General features: G+C 45.9%; 1 protein-coding gene across 3 annotated transcripts in view; it reads left to right on the forward strand.

Moving 5' to 3' along the window:
• ST3GAL6 (ST3 beta-galactoside alpha-2,3-sialyltransferase 6) overlaps positions 1–17440 on the forward strand; it is a 358764-nt gene that overhangs the window by 99522 nt on the left and 241802 nt on the right. The window contains exon 1 of one of the 3 annotated variants that reach the window (XM_063956266.1): positions 5104–5126. The exons of the other annotated variants lie outside the window; for them this stretch is intronic. The gene's annotated coding sequence lies outside the window, so the exon portion shown is untranslated. Of the gene's footprint in view, positions 1–5103; positions 5127–17440 lie in introns of those variants that run through there. 3 annotated transcript variants of the gene reach the window in all.

The raw sequence follows: 17440 nt of genomic DNA on the forward strand, positions 1-17440 counted from the left end.
GGCCCGTCTCAAAAATTTCAGCAATCAGTGGGCTCGCTCACGGGTGGATCCCTGGATCCTTCAAGTAGTATCTCAGGGGTACAAACTGGAATTCGAGACGTCTCCCCCCCCGCCGTTTCCTCAAATCTGCCTTGCCAACCACTCCCTCAGGCAGGGAGGCAGTGTTACAGGCAATTCAAAAGCTGTATTCACAACAAGTGATAGTAAAGGTGCCCCTACTTCAACAATGAAGGGGTTACTATTCCACAATGTTTGTGGTACCGAAACCAGACGGTTCGGTGAGACCCATTTTAAATTTGAAATCCTTGAACACATATATAAAAAAATTCAAGTTCAAGATGGAATCGCTCAGGGCGGTTATTGCAAGCCTGGACGAGGGAGATTACATGGTATCGCTGGACATCAAGGATGCTTACCTACATGTCCCCATTTACCATCCTCACCAGGAGTACCTCAGGTTTGTGGTACAAGATTGTCATTACCAATTCCAGACGTTGCCGTTCGGTCTCTCCACGGCTCCGAGGGTCTTTACCAAGGTAATGGCGGAAATGATGATTCTCCTTCGAAGGAAGGGAGTTTTAATTATCCCGTACTTGGACGATCCTGATAAAGGCGAGGTCCAGAGAGCAGTTGTTGGTAGGGGTAGCACTATCTCGGGAAGTGCTACAACAGCACGGCTGGATTCTAAACATTCCAAAGTCACAGCTGGTCCCTACGACACGCCTGCAGTTCCTAGGGATGGTTCTGGACACAGAACAGAGAAAAGCGTTTCTCCCGGAGGAAAAGGCCAAGGAGCTGTCATCTCTAGTCAGAGGCCTCCTAAAACCAAAACAGGTGTCGGTGCATCATTGCACGCGGATCCTGGGAAAAATGGTAGCTTCCTACGAAGCGATTCCATTCGGCAGGTTTCATGCAAGAACCTTTCAGTGGGACCTGTTGGACAAGTGGTCCGGATCGCATCTTCAGATGCATCGTCTGATAACCCTGTCTCCGAGGACAAGGGTGTCTCTGCTGTGGTGGCTGCAGAGTGCTCATCTTCAAGAGGGCCGCAGATTCGGCATACAGGACTGGGTCCTGGTGACCACGGATGCCAGCCTTCGAGGCTGGGGAGCAGTCACACAGGGAAGAAACTTCCAAGGACTATGGTCAAGTCAGGAGACTTCCCTGCACATAAATATTCTGGAACTAAGGGCCATTTACAATGCCCTAAGTCAGGCAAAACCCCTGCTTCAAAACCAGCCGGTACTGATCCAGTCAGACAACATCACGGCGGTCGCCCATGTAAATCGACAGGGCGGCACGAGAAGCAGGACGGCGATGGCAGAAGCCACAAGGATTCTCCGATGGGCGGAAAATCACGTGTTAGCACTGTCAGCAGTGTTCATTCCGGGAGTGGACAACTGGGAAGCAGACTTCCTCAGCAGGCACGACCTCCACCCGGGAGAGTGGGGACTTCATCCAGAAGTCTTTCAAATGATTGTAAACCAGTGGGAAAAACCACAGGTGGACATGATGGCGTCCCGCCTAAACAAAAAGCTAGAAAAATATTGCGCCAGGTCGAGAGACCCGCAGGCGATAGCTGTGGACGCTCTGGTAACACCGTGGGTGTACCGATCGGTTTATGTGTTCCCTCCTCTTCCTCTCATACCAAAGGTACTGAGGATAATAAGGAGAAGAGGAGTAAGAACTATACTCATTGTTCCGGATTGGCCAAGAAGAGCGTGGTATCCGGAACTTCAAGAAATGATGTCAGAGGACCCATGGCCTCTACTGCTCAGACAAGACCTGCTGCAGCAGGGGCCCTGTCTGTTCCAAGACTTACCGCGGCTGCGTTTGACGGCATGGCGGTTGAACACCGTATCCTGAAGGAAAAGGGCATTCCGGAGGAAGTCATTCCTACGCTGATAAAAGCTAGGAAAGAAGTAACCGCAAACCATTATCACCGCATATGGCGAAAATATGTTGCGTGGTGTGAGGCCAGGAAGGCTCCAACGGAAGAATTTCAGCTGGGCCGATTCCTGCACTTCCTACAGTCAGGGGTGACTATGGGCCTTAAATTGGGTTCCATTAAGGTCCAGATTTCGGCTCTATCGATTTTCTTCCAGAGAGAATTGGCTTCACTACCTGAAGTTCAGACTTTTGTTAAGGGAGTGCTGCATATTCAGCCCCCTTTTGTGCCTCCAGTGGCACCTTGGGATCTCAACGTGGTGTTGGATTTCCTATAGTCACATTGGTTTGAGCCACTGAAAACCGTTGATTTGAAATATCTCACGTGGAAAGTGGTCATGTTGTTGGCCTTGGCTTCGGCCAGGCGTGTTTCAGAATTGGCGGCTTTGTCATGTAAAAGCCCTTATCTGATTTTCCATATGGATAGGGCAGAATTGAGGACTCGTCCCCAGTTTCTCCCCAAAGTGGTATCAGCTTTTCATCTGAACCAACCTATCGTGGTGCCTGCGGCTACAAATGACTTGGAGGCTTCCAAGTTGTTGGATGTAGTCAGGGCCCTAAAAATTTATGTTTCCAGTACAGCTGGAGTCAGGAAGAATGACTCGCTCTTTATCCTGTATGCGCCCAACAAGTTGGGTGCACCTGCTTCTAAGCAGACTATTGCTTGCTGGATCTGTAGTACGATTCAGCTTGCACATTCTGCGGCTGGACTGCCGCATCCTAAATCAGTGAAAGCCCATTCCACGAGGAAAGTGGGCTCTTCTTGGGCGGCTGCCCGAGGGGTCTCGGCTCTTCAACTTTGCCGAGCTGCAACTTGGTCAGGGGCAAACACGTTTGCAAAATTCTACAAATTTGATACCCTGGCTGAGGAGGACCTTGAGTTCTCTCATTCGGTGCTGCAGAGTCATCCGCACTCTCCCGCCCGTTTGGGAGCTTTGGTATAATCCCCATGGTCCTTACGGAGTCCCCAGCATCCACTTAGGACGTTAGAGAAAATAAGAATTTACTCACCGGTAATTCTATTTCTCATAGTCCGTAGTGGATGCTGGGCGCCCATCCCAAGTGCGGATTGTCTGCAATACTTGTATATAGTTATTGCTTAACTAAAGGGTTATTGTTGAGCTATCTGTTGAGAGGCTCAGTTGTTATCATGCTGTTAACTGGGTATTGTATCACGAGTTATACGGTGTGATTGGTGTGGCTGGTATGAGTCTTACCCGGGATTCAAAATCCTTCCTAATTGTGTCCGCTCTTCCGGGCACAGTATCCTAACTGAGGTCTGGAGGAGGGTCTTAGTGGGAGGAGCCAGTGCACACCAGTAGTCTAAAAGCTTTCTATATAGTTGTGCCCAGTCTCCTGCGGAGCCGCTAATCCCCATGGTCCTTACGGAGTCCCCAGCATCCACTACGGACTATGAGAAATAGTATTACCGGTGAGTAAATTCTTATTTTTCCCCCCATGCTGCTACTAGTGGGCAACTGACGGAGCCCTTCAATTGTTGCTCCATTCAGACGTGAGGGACATGGGGGGACGACAACACATTTCTTCTTCTACCTCCTGAGGTGTCAATAAGAAATATGCAAAAAATCTGTGGCCATTTGTGCCCAATACCTAGGACTTTAGACGTTAAACCCTGTCAGTTTGGGTGCTGCAAACGTGATCATTATTGGGCACCCGGAACAATTGACTTGCTCCGTCAGGCACCTGATAATTATATCGACGCTCAAAATAATTGAATTCTCCCCCCCCTCCCCTTGGAGCTGTAAGCAGGGCTGGAGAAGAGGGGAAGATCGGATTGTGATGAGGAAACCCCCTTGTTAACCTTGGACCGTTATGCCACTATAAACAATTACATGGACTGAAAGGTCTTGCTTTTTTGAAGACCTTTCAAAATGTGAACGAATACCTACGTGCTCAATAAAATTGTGCTCTGTTAAACTGCATTACTGTAAGATGTGTGCTGTGTTTGGACTTGCAGGATTTTTTTTTTCTCAAGCACAGTATGGTTATTATAATGTTATATTTGTGCCAGCACATAGTAGCTTATGAAATATGTGGAGACTGACATACGCCCTTTTTTCTTGCATTGCTGACTGCATGGGTATAATTAGTCTCCACTGCTACTTCAGATCTTGTTTTCTAGTCTGTAAGAAGATTACTGCTTCTCTCAAAGTTTCTAAATTCTTGAATTCCATGGAATGATTATTTATTTTTGTCTTGAAAGTACCTGTGGCAGCATCTGGTTCCTCATTGTTTGTCCTGGGTAATAGCGCATCATTTTTAAACTGGGAAAAAGTACCCTGCTTTTTTAACTCACTAGAATGTGACTAGTGTTCCATCTGCAAGAAAGCACCTGCTAAGGTTATTGGTAAATACAGCACGGAGATGTTGCTGCTAGGTTCCACAGACTCCCAGTTAAAAATTGGAGAGAGGAAGATTTTTGTAATTGTTTTATTTTAGGAACGGTATTGCAGCATTTATTATTATATTATTATAAAGAGGTAAGCGTGCAAATTAATTGTCTGCTTGTCTGTGGTGTATAATATTCAGAAACAAGTCATGTGCGTTAGCATCTGGCCTAAGACTGGATCAGGGGGAAGGTATTACCTTGACGACCACATTCTTTGATAGCAGTGGCGTGGTGTTTGGCAGGGGTCATCGTTGTGTGTGTGTGTATTACATATATTAGGGAAACTTTCTCAATGATGAAAGATGCAGTTATTTGAGAATGCTGTAAATTGCTGCCTGAGTTGCCCCAACTGATCCTCTGGATCTGACGGAACCTCACCGCTAATTGAATTACACCCAAGTGTAGTTAGCTGTATATTTGACTTTTGATAATACGTTTTTGGGGGTAATTGATGGTCTGCTAATTTTATTATTGTGTGCAGAATCCATAAGATTATTTATAGAATTTCCACAGGTGCTAGAATTCTGGCTTTTATTTATTTTACTCTGCTAATTGACATAGACACAATAACTTGGAAAACACGCCAGGACAAGTTGACCTTCCTGTGATGTTTTTGTAAATAACTTACAGCCTGAAGATACATGTTTTCCAAATGATAGGCTTATTAAGCAGAGCGCACTTCCTTTTTCCCAGGAAACTGGACAGCTTAAAAAAACATTTTGTCGTCCATTCATTCCATGGCGCTCGGGACACAAGGATCACTAGCTCGGTAAGACGGATGGATGAGTGATAGAATAATTTTAGTTAATGGAATTTACGAAGATTTTTCTTTGAACGTTTTTAGTTATTTTCTGTTTCCACCAGATGTGTAGTCTGCAGTCAATATTAATGTATGTTAGCAGAGAATGTAAGGGGTTAATCTTCTTCTTTTTTTTTATAAACTGAGGCTTCCCAGCTTTTGGAAAGTACAAGTCCATTGGTCTGAAAATAGTGATCTCTTATGTGTAATTGTTGTGTATATATTGTGAGTACACGAGCATCCATTTGTGTGCCTTGGCCTTTGTAGCAGTGGGAGGCAGTCAACTGACCGCCGGTCGGGATCGCGGCGGTTAGGATACCTACCCCCGAATCCCGACACCAACTACAATACCGGCGCCTAGTTCACCCACTTGGCTGGTGGTCCACGCCACCACCCGAGGGGGAATAGAACCCTGTGGCGACCGAGCCCACGAGGGGACACGCTGCGCTCGCCGTCATTCTCCTGACCCCCGGGATCTCATACTGATCCCGTAGCAGTGTGTACCTACAGGTCCCTTTTGTGTATGCCGTTGTTTCCCCAATTGTACAGTGCTACGGTACTTGTTATCATTTAGGATAATATTTACTCTTTACTTTAGATTACATTCTCTTAAGTGACCTAGGAGGAACGTGGCAAGAAAATATCCTATTCTTTAAATCCATCTATATTTTTTAAACTGACCAACCATGTCTGTTCATGACCTGCTTCTTCTGTAAGTGGAACTGCTTTTGTTCAGTTGGAAACAGTTCAGTATAGTGTGTCTGTTGGAAGGTACAGATTTGCAGACCGCTTTGAAGGAGAAAATTGTTCCGCTTTTTATGGTGCTCCAGGCGTGGCAAACGTCTGTAACTGTATACACGTGTCATTAAAAGGGTTGAAATGTTTTCTGTCGTGTACAGTTTTTATAATGTTTCTTTATGGGACTGTAAAAGGGCTTTCTGATTCAGTACTGAGTGAAATGTACACAGACATCTGTTGACACTTGTTGCAATGAAAGCGCATAAAGTTTTATTTATTGGTAGGCAACTGGAAGCCAAAAGTAAAGCCATTGTCCCCATCGGACGGATGGTTTCTGTGTTGAACCAGGCAATAAGTTACAAGGAAAGCGGTGATATAACTGGTGTGTGTGTGGGGGGCGTGGAGTTGCTGAGAATTGGCAGCAAAGCAACTTTAAAGAATACCTGTCACTTTTTTAAGATCACCTATTATTTATTTTAAATGCGGTCTGTATCCAGGAGGCAAAGCATGGACCATTCCTCACAATACAGAAGGGAACATTTATTTATTTATATATATATATATATATATATATATATATATATATATATATATATATATATTTATGCTAAAAGACAGCAAAAGTAATAGGGGTCTATCCATGTAAGAATGTGATGTTTAGGTTTTACTTATCAAGCATGGCATTCTTATAGGGGTTCTCCCCCCCCTGCAATTCATCAAACCTTACTTTTCCCTGATGAGATCCGTCTGTTTGGCAATCCTATCTTCTCCTTGTTCTTCTGTCCTTTTGGCTTCTTTCCTTTTTTTATTATTATTATTATTATTTTTTTTTATTGCTGTGCATGCGCCGGGAAAGAGCCCTGGCAGTAATGGGCGAATGAGCTGGTAGCAGGGTGGGGGCTGGGCAAGGGGGCAGAGGTAACCCGGCATATGCATGTGTCTGGTCACCTTACCATAACAGCAGGGGGGTGGGGGGTAGTGGCAGAACGAGAAGGCACTTGGGGCAGTAAGGAGAAAGTGACCCGGCATATGCATACGTTGTGTCACCTTGCTATAGCAGCGGTGAGGGTAGGGCAGAACGAGGGGGGCACTGGTGCAGCGGGGTTAGTAAGGAGGAGGTGACACGGGATATGTTGAATCACCTTATAGCAGCAGCGGGGGTAGGAGCACAACAAGAGGGCAGTGGGACAACAGACAGTCAAGAAGAGTAAACCTGGCACATGCCCTGGTTTCCTCTGATTGAAAACAGGGAAGAGGTGGGGAGACGGCTGTCTCTGCTGCTCTTCTCCTGAGATGGCGAACGGGTTTTGAGAAGCAAACGGGTAAGTAGAGCTTTCCATGCTTCTATGAGTCACTCTCTCCATACTGCTGTATGGGGAAGAAGCAATCCTGACACGGAGCTTTGGCACTGCTGGAGAAATCTGAGAGTTCTTCATTAGAACCCCTTCTGTGAATAGAAGGTAGCAGTGAAAAGCCCTGTTATCACTGATAAAGGGCTTTTCACTGCTACATGAATAGACCCCATAATACCTAACCATGAGATAATGATACAAATACTACAATAACAGCTGGCTGCACAGTAATGCTATGTACACATTATGCGATCCCATATGATACAATATCGTATAGGACATGCATAGACTGGTGGGAGGTAGGTTCAGGGAAATATGAGGAAAAATGACTTCACAGAAAGGGTAGTGGACAAGTGGAATAGCCTCCCATCAGAGGTGGTAGAGTCTAACACAGTAAAGCAGTTTAAACATGCATGGGATAGACATAACGATATCCTTACAAAGAAATAAGGATCAAACAAGTTTTGAGATAAAAATATGGTTTAAAAAAAGGGCAGACTAGATGGGCCAAGTGGTTCTTATCTGCAGTCAAATTCTATGTTTCTATTATACTGTATGAGATATATCAGATCGGATCGTGTGTAAACACAGAACGATGTCAAATGATGTCTAGAAACAGTCATCACTGGAGTTCAAAACCACACAATATCACCTCATCAAGACTGCGACCCACGAGAGCACGCATCGTACGTCGGATCATGCACACACGTTATGCAGTATAATTTAGGACTGCACAATATCGTTCAGATCGTGAGCTATATTGCATAGTGTGTATAGGCCATAAGTTAAGTCCTTCAGAAGTTTTAGAGCAGATACAGACAGTGGATTACTCTAATTATATTGTGGAACTAGAAGCGTGGATATGTCGTGCCAGCTTGGCAAGCCTCTGATTTATTTTGTTACTAAGCAGCTTTCGATCCAGTGGTGATCCACTGTGAGTCGGTGCAGGGGTGATAACCCCGACATCCATTGTGTTCCGGATCGTATTGTGGCAGGCTGCTTGGTGTTTCTATCAGTGACACAGACGGTCCTAAGTTCTGTTGGTGAAGCATCTGTAAGGTATTGATGGTATGTGGTCTTTGATCAGTAGAATCATCAATATGAGCTTCACCAGGAAAAGAGATTGATTGTAATTTTAAAGGCTTGCCCATAGGTGTTTGGTATTTAAGAAAATTAGACTTTCAATTTTGCCATATATCTGTTTAAGAATTAGACTCTCAACCAGTGTTCGTAGCAAATCTACCATATTACCTTTTAGGTATTACACACAATAATACATCTAAAAGTTGAGGTTTGAGATGTCAGCCACAAAGTTACCTCCTCTGCAAGTTTCATAGACTTTTGTTATTCCAATGAACTTCATTTTCCCAGGATCATAAGGATGGAATTAGGAAAAGTGGTCTGGCACACTGGACGTCTTTTAGATTGTTTCTAATGTGTTCAGTATTTTTAGCATGAATAATTTATTAAAGATTTTCAATAAAGATTAGAAGGGGGTACAGAAAAGAAAAGGGGAGGGGAAGGCGATCACATGTCACAGTGTAAGCACAATAAAGGTTGCAATATGCTTTATCAGTCATGAAGGAAATAAAAAGAATACTGATACAATAAATATATAGAAAAAATAGATGGATTGGGCTTAATCATAGCATTGGTAATACCCAAGAGGGTATTTAAAGTATGTCAACGTTTAATGAAAATCCTTCCCCATTGGTTACACATTCATGCCAGTTTAGACCATTTTACCAATAGGGAAGAGGCAGATGAACAATATGGTGTGTCCAGGGTTTCCATCAGGCAAGCATGCTGAATTTTTCCGATGATTTTATGCAGGAAAGGTGAAGACATGCTTTTCCAGTTTTGCATTATTGCAGCCCTAGTGGCAATCAACATATGGCCTAGAAGGTATAGATCGAATTTTGGTATTTTAATGGATAGCGATGGAGACCAAAGAAGGTGACTGTTTAATATGTACTTTGAGGACCTTATGGGCTAAAGACCTCTCACCAAACACCCAGCGGCAGTGCGTTGCATGTGTTGCTACCTGGCCAGGTAAGGTACTCCTGGCTGCAGACGCATCACGTGCAACGTAGCAAGGCAAGGGGTTAAAGCCTTATGCAAGAAAATGTTCCCCTCCACCTGACCAGTGAGAATAGCTGACTTGTTGTTTATATAGACAATGTTAATGCTAGTATGTAGGGTGTGGTATGGCTGACCGATGGTCTCCTGACTGCCGGTCAGCATACCGATGCTGGGATCCCGGCAGCATACTGACGCTGGGATCCCGGCGGGGAGGGGTGAGTGCAGCAAGCCTCTTGCGGGCTTGCTGCGCTCGCCACGCTGCGGGCTCGGTGGCGACCTTCGGCCTCCACGGGTTCTTTTCCCACTCTATGGGTGTTGTGGACACCCACGAGTAGAAATAGTCCCTGTTGGTCGGCATGCCGACTGTTGAGATTGTGAGGGGGCGGGATTTTGGAGGAGGTCATGTAACCGTCGGTCTGCTGACCGCCGGTCACATGAATACCACCCTATATGTAGCCTTAATTCCATGGCCAGTGATCTTTAACATTTGTCACAGGTGTTTCTGATATCTTTTCTGACATTTATCATTCACTTAATTTAAAGGGGGAGCTTTAATTATCCTTGTGGTCCCACTATGTTGCAAACTATCTGGGCAGGATAACTTTGCTAGTTTTTTTGCTCACACTCCAAAAAGAGTGAGCGAATAGAGGTTTTCCTTTCTGTAATTACCAATAACTGCATCTCTATTCCTTGTGCAAAATGGGGATAATTTTTTTGTGCCAACCAGTTTTGAACCCATCGATTCCATCTTGCAGACCCTTTCTAAGTGAAGTATAACTTAATATTTTAGATTAGGAATGTCGTGATGTTGCAAAATGCATAAAGAATTGTCATTGTCAGTGGTCATGCCCATTGAATGTCATTAGACATGCAGCCATGCGCTTGAAAGGCTTGTGGTCATTTGCTATGTAACATAGAAACATAGAATTTGACGTCAGATAAGAACCACTTGGCCCATCTAGTCTGCCCCTTTTTTATTTTATCCTTTAGGCAATCTCAACCCTTTTTTCTCTGACGTCCTAGTGGATGCTGGGAACTCCGTAAGGACCATGGGGAATAGACGGGCTCCGCAGGAGACTGGGCACTCTAAAAGAAAGATTAGGTACTATCTGGTGTGCACTGGCTCCTCCCTCTATGCCCCTCCTCCAGACCTCGGTTAGATTTCTGTGCCCGGCCGAGCTGGATGCACACTAGGGGCTCTCCTGAGCTCCTAGAAAGAAAGTATATGTTAGGTTTTTTATTTTACAGTGAGACCTGCTGGCAACAGGCTCACTGCAACGAGGGACTAAGGGGAGAAGAAGCGAACCTACCTGCTTGCAGCTAGCTTGGGCTTCTTAGGCTACTGGACACCATTAGCTCCAGAGGGATCGACCTTGGTGTTCGTTCCCGGAGCCGCGCCGCCGTCCCCCTTACAGAGCCAGAAGCATGAAGATGGTCCGGAAAATCGGCGGCAGAAGACTTCAGTCTTCACCAAGGTAGCGCACAGCACTGCAGCTGTGCGCCATTGCTCCTCATACACACTTCGGTCACTGAGGGTGCAGGGCGCTGGGGGGGGCGCCCTGAGCAGCAATAAAAACACCTTGGCTGGCAAAATAATCACAATATATAGCCCCAGAGGCTATATATGTGATAATTACCCCTGCCAGAATCCATAAAAAAGCAGGAGAAAAGTCAGCGAAAAAGGGGTGGAGCTATCTCCCTCGACACACTGGCGCCATTTTCTCTTCACAGTGTAGCTGGAAGACAGCTCCCCAGGCTCTCCCCTGTAGTTTTCAGGCTCAAAGGGTAAAAAGAGAGGGGGGGCACTAAATTTAGGCGCAATATTGTTTATACAAGCAGCTATTGGGGAAAATTCACTCAGTGATAGTGTTTATCCCTACATTATATAGCGCTCTGGTGTGTGCTGGCATACTCTCTCTCTGTCTCCCCAAAGGGCTGTGTGGGGTCCTGTCCTCAGTCAGAGCATTCCCTGTGTGTGTGCGGTATGTCGGTACGGCTGTGTCGACATGTTTGATGAGGAGGCTTATGTGGAGGCGGAGCAGATGCCGATAAATGGGATGTCGGCCCCTGTGGGCCGACACCAGAGTGGATGGATAGGTGGAAGGTATTAACCGACAGTGTCAACTCCTTACATAAAAGGCTGGATGACGTAACAGCTATGGGACAGCCGGCTTCTCAGCCCGCACCTGCCCAGGCGTCTCAAAGGCCATCAGGGGCTCAAAAACGCCAGCTCCCTCAGATGGCAGACACAGATGTCGACACGGAGTCTGACTCCAGTGTCGACGAGGTTGAGACATATACACAATCCACTAGGAACATCCGTTACATGATCCCGGCAATAAAAAATGTGTTACACATTTCTGACATTAACCCAAGTACCACTAAAAAAGGGTTTTATGTGTGGGGAGAAAAAGCAGGCAGTGTTTTGTTCCCCCATCAAATGAGTGAATGAAGTGTGAAAAAGCGTGGGTTCCCCCGATTAGAAACTGGTAATTTCTAAAAATTTACTGATGGCGTACCCTTTCCCGCCAGAGGATAAGTTACGCTGGGAGATATCCCCTAGGGTGGATAAAGCGCTCACACGTTTGTCAAAAAAGGTGGCACTGCCGTCTTAGGATACGGCCACTTTGAAGGTACCTGCTGATAAATAGCAGGAGGCTAGCCTGAAGTCTGTATTTACACACTCAGGTACTAGACTGAGACCTGCAGATAGTGCTGCTGCAGCGTGGTCTGTAACCCTGTCAAACAGGGATACTATTTTGCGAACATAAGACGTCGTCTTATATATGAGGGATGCACAGAGGGATATTTTGCCGGCTGGCATCGAGAATTAATGCAATGTCCATTCTGTCAGGAGGGTATTAGAGACCCGACACTGGACAGGTGATGCTGACTTTAAAAGGCACATAGAGCCTTATAAGGGTGAGGAATTGTTTGGGGATGGTCTCTCGGACCTCGTATCCACAGCAACAGCTGGGAAGAAATTTTTTTACCTCAGGTTTCCTCACAGCCTAAGAAAAGCACTGTATTATCAGGTACAGTCCTTTCGGCTTCAGAAAAGCAAGCGGGTCAAAGGCGCTTCCTTTCTGCACAGAGACGAGGGAAGAGGGAAAAAGCTGCACCAGTCAGCCAGTTCCCAGAATCAAAATTCTTCCCCCGCTTCCTCTGAGTCCACCGCATGACGCGGGGGCTCCACAGGCGTAGCCAGGTACGGTGGGGGGCCGCCTCAAAAATTTCAGCGATCAGTGGGCTCGCTCACAGGTGGATCCCTGGATCCTTCAAGTAGTATCTCAGGGGTACAAGCTGGAATTCGAGGCGTCTCCCCCCCGCCGTTTCCTCAAATCTGCCTTGCTGACAACTCCCTCCGGCAGGGAGGCTGTGCTAGAGGCAATTCACAAGCTGTATTTCCAGCAGGTGATAGTCAAGGTGCCCCTACTTCAACAAGGACGGGGTTACTATTCCACACTGTTTGTGGTACCGAAACCGGATGGTTCGGTGAGACCAGTTTTAAATTTGAAATCCTTGAACACATACATAAAAAAATTCAAGTTCAAGATGGAATCGCTCAGGGCGGTTATTGCAAGCCTGGAGGAGGGGGATTACATGGTATACCTGGACATCAAGGATGCTTACCTACATGTCCCCATTTACCATCCTCACCAGGAGTACCTCAGATTTGTGGTACAGGATTGCCATTACCAATTCCAAACACTGCCGTTTGGACTGTCCACGGCACCGAGGGTCTTTACCAAGGTAATGGCAGAAATGATGATACTCCTTCAAAAAAAGGGAGTTTTAATTATCCCGTACTTGGACGATCTCCTTATAAAGGCGAGGTCCAAGGAGCAGTTGTTGGTCGGAGTAGCACTATCTCGGGAAGTGCTACAACAGCACGGATGGATTCTATACATTCCAAAGTCACAGCTGGTTCCTACAACACGCCTACTGTTCCTGGGGATGGTTCTGGACACAGAACAGAAAAAAGTGTTTCTCCCGCAGGAGAAAGCCAAGGAGCTGTCATCTCTAGTCAGAGACCTCCTGAAACCAAAACAGGTATCGGTGCATCACTGCACACGAGTCCTGGGAAAAATGGTAGATTCTTACGAAGCAAAATTCCATTCGGCAAGTTCCATACAAGAACTTTTTAGTGGGACCTCTTGGACAAGTGGTCGGGATCGCATCTTCAGATGCATCGGCTGATACCCTGGTCCTTGGAGACAGGGTTATCTCTACTGTGGTGGCTGCAGAGTGCTCATCTTCAAGAGGGCCGCAGATTCGGCATACAGGACTGGGTCCTGGTAACCACGGATGCCAGCCTTCGAGGCTGGGGGGCAGTCACACACGGAAGAAATTTCCAAGGACTTTGGTCAAGTCAGGAGTCGTCCCTACACATAAATATTCTGGAACTGAGGGCCATTTACAATGCCCTAAGTCTGGCAAGGCCTCTGCTTCAAAACCAGCCGGTACTGATCCAATCAGACAACATCACGGCAGTCGCCCATGTAAACCGACAGGGCGGCACAAGAAGCAGGATGGCGATGGCAGAAGCCACAAGGATTCTCCGATGGGCGGAAAATCACGTCTTAGCACTGTCAGCAGTGTTCATTCCGGGAGTGGACAACTGGAAAGCAGACTTCCTCAGCAGACACGACCGACACCCGGGAGAGTGGAGACTTCATCCAGAAGTTTTCCAACTGTTGGTAAACCGTTGGGAAAGGCCACAGGTGGACATGATGGCGTCCCGCCTAAACAAAAAACTAGATATTGCGCCAGGTCAAGGGACCCTCAGGCAATAGCTGTGGACGCTCTAGTGACACCGTGGGTGTACCAATCGGTTTATGTATTCCCTCCTCTGCCTCTCATACCAAAGGTACTGAGAATAATAAGAAAACGAGGAGTAAGAACGATACTCGTGGTTCCGGATGGGCCAAGAAGAGCTTGGTACCCAGAACTTACAGAAATAATATCAGAGGACCCATGGCCTCTACCACTCAGACAGGATCTGCTACAGCAGGGGCCCTGTCTGTTCCAAGACTTACCGCGGCTGCGTTGGACGGCATGGGGGTTGAATTCCGGATCCTAAAGCAAAAGGGCATTCCGGAGGAAGTCATTCCTACGCTGATAAAAGCCAGGAAAGAAGTAACCGCAAACCATTATCACCGTATTTGGCGAAAATATGTTGCGTGGTGTGAGGCCAGGAAGGCCCCAACAGAGGAATTTCAGCTGGGTCGTTTTCTGCACTTCCTACAGTCGGGAGTGACTATGGGCCTAAAATTGGGTTCCATTAAGGTCCAGATTTCGGCTCTGTCGATTTTCTTCCAGAAAGAACTGGCTTCACTGCCTGAAGTTCAGACTTTTGTAAAGGGAGTGCTACATATTCAGCCCCCTTTTGTGCCTCCTGTGGCACCGTGGGATCTCAACGTGGTGTTGAATTTCCTGAAATCACATTGGTTTGAGCCACTTAAAACTGTGGATCTGAAATATCTCACGTGGAAAGTGGTCATGTTATTGGCCTTGGCTTCGGCCAGGCGTGTGTCAGAATTGGCGGCTTTGTCATGTAAAAGCCCTTATCTGATTTTCCATATGGATAGGGCAGAATTGAGGACTCGTCCCCAGTTTCTCCCTAAGGTGGTATCAGCTTTTCACTTGAACCAACCTATTGTAGTGCCTGCGGCTACTAGGGACTTGGAAGATTCCAAGTTTCTGGACGTAGTCAGGGCCTTAAAAATTTATATTTCCTTGACGGCTGGAGTCAGGAAAACTGACTCGTTTTTTATCCTGTATGCACCCAACAAAATAGGTGCCCCTGCTTCTAAGCAGACTATTGCTCGCTGGATTTGTAGCACAATTCAGCTGGCGCATTCTGCCGCTGGATTGCCGCATCCTAAATCAGTAAAAGCCCATTCCACAAGGAAGGTGGGCTCATCTTGGGCGGCTGCCCGAGGGGTCTCGGCTTTACAACTTTGCCGAGCTGCAACTTGGTCAGGGGCAAACACGTTTGCAAAATTCTACAAATTTGATACCCTGGCTGAGGAGGACCTTGCGTTCTCTCATTCGGTGCTGCAGAGTCATCCGCACTCTCCCGCCCGTTTGGGAGCTTTGGTATAATCCCCATGGTCCTTACGGAGTTCCCAGCATCCACTAGGACGTCAGAGAAAATAAGATTTTACTCACCGGTAAATCTATTTCTCGTAGTCCGTAGTGGATGCTGGGCGCCCATCCCAAGTGCGGATTGTCTGCAATACTTGTATATAGTTATTGCCTAACTAAAGGGTTATTGTTGAGCCATCTGTTGAGAGGCTCAGTTATATTTCATACTGTTAACTGGGTATAGTATCACGAGTTATACGGTGTGATTGGTGTGGCTGGTATGAGTCTTACCCGGGATTCCAAATCCTTTCCTTATTGTGTCAGCTCTTCCGGGCACAGTATCCTAACTGAGGTCTGGAGGAGGGGCATAGAGGGAGGAACCAGTGCACACCAGATAGTACCTAATCTTTCTTTTAGAGTGCCCAGTCTCCTGCGGAGCCCGTCTATTCCCCATGGTCCTTACGGAGTTCCCAGCATCCACTACGGACTACGAGAAATAGATTTACCGGTGAGTAAAATCTTATTTTAACCTTAATTCTTTGTAAGGGTACTTCATATGCCTGTCCCAAGCATGTTTAAATTGCCCTACAGTCTTAGCTTCTACCACCTCTGATGGGAGGCTATTCCACTTATCCACTACCCTTTCTGTGAAGTATTTTTTCCTTAAATTTCCCCTGAACCTCCCCCCCTCCAGTCTCAATGTATGCCTTCGAGTTCTAATACTTCTTTTCCTTTGAAGAATGTTTCCCTCCTGAACTTTGTTAAGACCCTTGATATATTTGAAAGTTTCTATCATGTCCCCCCTTTCCCTTCTCTCCTCCAAACTATACATGTTAAGAACTTTTAGCCTTTCCGGGTAAGTATTGTGATGTAGGCCATGCACCATTTTAGTTGCCCTTCTTTGTACACTCTCTAATGTATTTATATCCTTCTGGAGATAGGGTCTCCAGAACTGGACACAGTATTCCAGATGGGGCCGTACCAATGACCTATACAGTGGCATTATCACTTCTTTTTTCCTGCTACTGATTCCTCTCCCTATGCAACCAAGCATCTGACTTGCCTTTCTCATTGCTTTGTTGCATTGCTTTCCTGCCTTCAAGTCAATTGAAATAGTGACTCCTAAATCTCTTTCCTCCTCAGTAGTTTCCATTATAGTACCCTTGATACTATACTTAGCCTTTGGGTTTTTGAGACCCAAGTGCATGATTTTGCATTTTTTAGCATTAAACTGTAGTTGCCACGTTCTTGACCATTTCTCAAGCCTACCTAGGTCATTAATCATTTGTTTGACCCCTCCCGGTGTGTCTACCCTGTTGCATATCTTTGTATCATCTGCAAAAAGGCATATCTTCCCTTCAATACCATCTGCAATGTCACCAACAAAGATATTAAAGAGAACTGGACCAAGTACAGATCCCTGGGGTACTCCACTGGTAACATTTCCCTCCATAGATTGCACTCCATTAACTACGACTGTCTGTTTCCTATCCTGCAACCAGGTTCTTATCCATTTAACTGATTTATAATCCACCCCCAGGCTTTCAAGTTTATTTAGCAGTCTGCGATGTGGGACAGTGTCAAATGCCTTACTAAAGTCTAGATATGCTACATCTACAGCTCCCCCTTGATCTATTATTTTCATCAGAGTCAAAAAAGTCAATAAGATTTGTTTGGCATGATCTCCCACCAGTAAATCCATGCTGTTTTGGATCCGGTAAGTCGTTTGATTTAAGATATTCCACTACTCTTTCTTTTAATAGTTTTTCCATTACTTTCCCTACTACTGATGTAAGGCTTACTGGTCTGTAGTTACTTGCTTCTTCCTTGCTTCCACTTTTGTGCAGTGGAACTACATTTGCTCTTTTCCAGTCTTCTGGAATAGCACCTGTATTTAGTGACTGGTTAAATAATTCTGTTAAAGGTGTAACCAGCACATCTTTTAGCTCTTTGGGGTCAATTCTATTCGGCAACTAAAGAATAGCGCCTGGAATTAGCTCCCGACGCTATTCAATTCTGCTA

The sequence above is a fragment of the Pseudophryne corroboree genome, chromosome 2, assembly GCF_028390025.1.
Source record: "Pseudophryne corroboree isolate aPseCor3 chromosome 2, aPseCor3.hap2, whole genome shotgun sequence".
Classification (NCBI taxonomy): domain Eukaryota; kingdom Metazoa; phylum Chordata; class Amphibia; order Anura; family Myobatrachidae; genus Pseudophryne; species Pseudophryne corroboree.